Below are 3150 nucleotides of genomic sequence, written 5' to 3' on the forward strand. Positions count from 1 at the left end.
GTATGGGACACACAAGGGCACAGCATATCTATATGTGAGCATAAGTTAAAAAGTATTGCTACAAACTCATGGAAACTTTTATTAAACAAAAATATGAAAATGTGAAGCTGTTATATCTAAACACATCTTCCATCTAGGTGTATACACATCTGAAGGTGATGTTTCTGTCACTCTAATCATCTCTGAAGAATTCTGCACTCTTTTATTTACACTTTGCATCTTCAAGGGACTCAAATTGAACTACTCGTAAATGTCCTTAGAGTTCTGGGAACAAAAAGAAATATAAGTGGACAAGATCAGGGCTGTAGGCTAAATGGGATAAAGTTTTCCAAGTAAATTCTCGAAGGACAGTTCTTGCTACTCTTGAAGAATGAGCAGGTGCATTGTTGTAATGAAAAATAAAGACAAGAAAACCTACTTGGCAAAGCTTTCCGGCGCCTTTCCTCACCAATACAGCTTTCAATTTTCTTAAAACTTCTTCCTAAGCCCCTGTAATCATCCTCTGTCCTTCGAGACAATCTATCAATATTACTCCTTTAGATTATCCCAGAATAGTCACCATGACCTTCTGAGCTGACCTATCTTCCTTGAATTTAACTGCCTCCACAGATGTCCTTGGAAGGCACTGTTTTGATGTGACCTCTTTTGAAGGTTCCATAATGAGACTAAAACCTGCCTGCACCTATTCACTGATTTAAAAGGTTTTATTTGAGATAAAACTCATGTATGTATGAACTGGAACCCTAGTAGTGATATTTTTCAATGATATTTGTATATTCATGCACCCATCACCACCCTGTGCAAATATCTGCTACATTTGGCACACAGTGAGGGTCTGGTGTTACCGAGGCTCATCAATGACTAAGTGATAGGGAGGCTGATATCTGTATCTGTAGCCTCATAGGACTCCCAAGAACCCTGAAAATATCCAATGCCTCTGTGTACAACTTGTCAAGGTTGTGTGTGTGTGTGTGTGTGTGTGTGTGTGCATGTCCCTAGTAGTATCCTTTGGTATCTAGCAGAAGGAAGTGGCTATGTCTCATCCATTGGCAGAGGTGACTTGGGGATCTTTTGGAGGCAATAGGAAGTGACTGTGCCCACTAGTCAATAAGTGTTCCTGGCTGGCTGAGAAGGAAATAGGGTGGTGAATGAGCCTCATCACCTGATGGGTATTTATAGCTATCTGCATGAGAAAGGGGAGGCAGCTGCCTTGGCAGGTTACAGGAATCTCCTGGACTTGTTTGCTCTGATATGGCCCATCTATGCATTTGTCCCTTTGCCATTCAGCTGTAATCATTTCCAAGCACCATAAGAGAACTCAGCTCTGTTAGAACCAAAGTTCATGAGACGAGCATTTCAATTATTCTATGTCATTTGTCTAAGTCAGGGGTCCTCAAACTTTTTAAATGGGGCCGCTTCACTGTCCCTCAGACCCGTTGGAGGGCCGGAGTATAGTTTTAAAAAAAACTATGAACAAATTCCTATGCACACTGCACATATCTTATTTTGAAGTAGAAAAACAAAACGGGGCAAAAACACCTGGCAGGCTGGATACATGTTCTCGGCGGGCCGCATGTGACCCACGGGGCCATAGTTTGAGGACGCCTGGTCTAAGTATGATGTAAAGCCACTGGCTTTAGGGCTGCCTGGAGGGAGTGTGTACCAGGGAAGTGTAGGGGAGATGAGAGGAAGGAGATGAAGGGCCCTGAAGGGAACTCCTAGTCTATTTTGAACTAAGGGAGGCAGGATCAGCCTGTCTTGAGTCTAGACACAGAAGCTCCATGTCCAGAAGACTTTATGCAGCTGCAGCAGTGATAAAGGCAAACGCAACTCTGTAAATTGGACACACTTGGGTTGTGGTCCTTGCACTGCTGCTTCGTGACTGCCTAACCATTTTCTAATCTGGTATAAGGGGAAATGTTATGAACAGCACCAGAGAAAGAGGAGGCTCTCTGCTTCTATAAAGATTGCTTGTCTCAGAAGCCCACAGCACAGTTCTATAGGTTCACTATGAGTCAGAAACAGTTCAACAGCACTGCATTTGCTTTTGGTTTAATCTTTCTCTGAAGAATTCTGTACGCTTTAATTTATACTGCATCAAAAATGGCAGTTTTAGCATCTTTGAGTTGCATTCCTTTTAATATTTCATTGAGTTTTGGAAACAAAATATATCGGAAGGGGCTAGATCAAGACTGTCAAGACTATATGGTGCATGTATGTTTTCCCACTAAATGATTTTAGGACAGCCCTGGCTATATTTAAAGTGAGTGCATTGTCATGATAGGAAAAAACTTAGTTGGTGCAATTTTCTTATACTTTTTTCTCACCAATTGTTTTCAGTTGTATTAAAACGTCTTCACAGTAAACCCCCACAACCATCCTGTGTCCTTTGAAAAAGTCTATTCAAGTTTTTGGAACACCTGAAAATACCAGTCACCATATACTTCTAAGACGACTTCTTTATCCTGAATTTACTGACCTAACAGATTCCCTCGGTTGATATTCTTTTGACTAGATGTTTTTCAAGTTTCACATGTTTATTATTCAGTGTAAACCCCAACATGACACACCAACATGATTTCCTGCATTTAGGAGATAACCATATCCTAGTTACATGGAAAATTGTACGGATAACTTCTGAAAGACCATCATTCTAAGCAGCTTTATGGGGAAACATTTCATTTAGAGGTCAAGGCCTTCTTTCTCCGTTTGCTGTAATGCATACTCACAGCGAAGAATTGATATTGTTCATTGGGACCAAGTTTATTCCATGGTTCTGAGTTGTTCTTTTTGTCCCAACTGACATCTGGATTAAACAATGCCAGACGCATGACAGACAGTGCAACTCCAGTGCCTCCAGCTCCAATAAACACGGAGAGGGATCAGACTCGGTGCTTCGTGGCCTGCCCGAGGATCAGGTGCAGCATGTTTGTGGCTTTGGCCTCAGGTTTGGAAGGAGAAATCAAATTTGGCAGACCCAGGAGCTAGGACTCTGACTGCTAGATAGTGTTTAAAATCTTTTTATCATGATTTGAGTGGGAATTTACAAAGCAATCTGACTTCCCAGTCAACAGCTCATACATAAATTTGTATGATAACATTGGTTGCACCCTCCACAATATAACACTATTCTCCCTACTTCTTTTCAGT

At 41.4% G+C, this 3150-nt stretch overlaps 1 pseudogene; it reads right to left on the reverse strand.

The window, feature by feature from the left end:
• Positions 1-2678: 2678 nt before the first annotated feature.
• LOC142433435 (cytochrome c oxidase subunit NDUFA4 pseudogene) lies at positions 2679-2927 on the reverse strand (annotated as a pseudogene).
• Between the last annotated feature and the right edge of the window lie 223 nt (positions 2928-3150).

This window comes from Tenrec ecaudatus, chromosome X (assembly GCF_050624435.1).
Source record: "Tenrec ecaudatus isolate mTenEca1 chromosome X, mTenEca1.hap1, whole genome shotgun sequence".
Taxonomy (NCBI): Eukaryota; Metazoa; Chordata; class Mammalia; order Afrosoricida; family Tenrecidae; genus Tenrec; species Tenrec ecaudatus.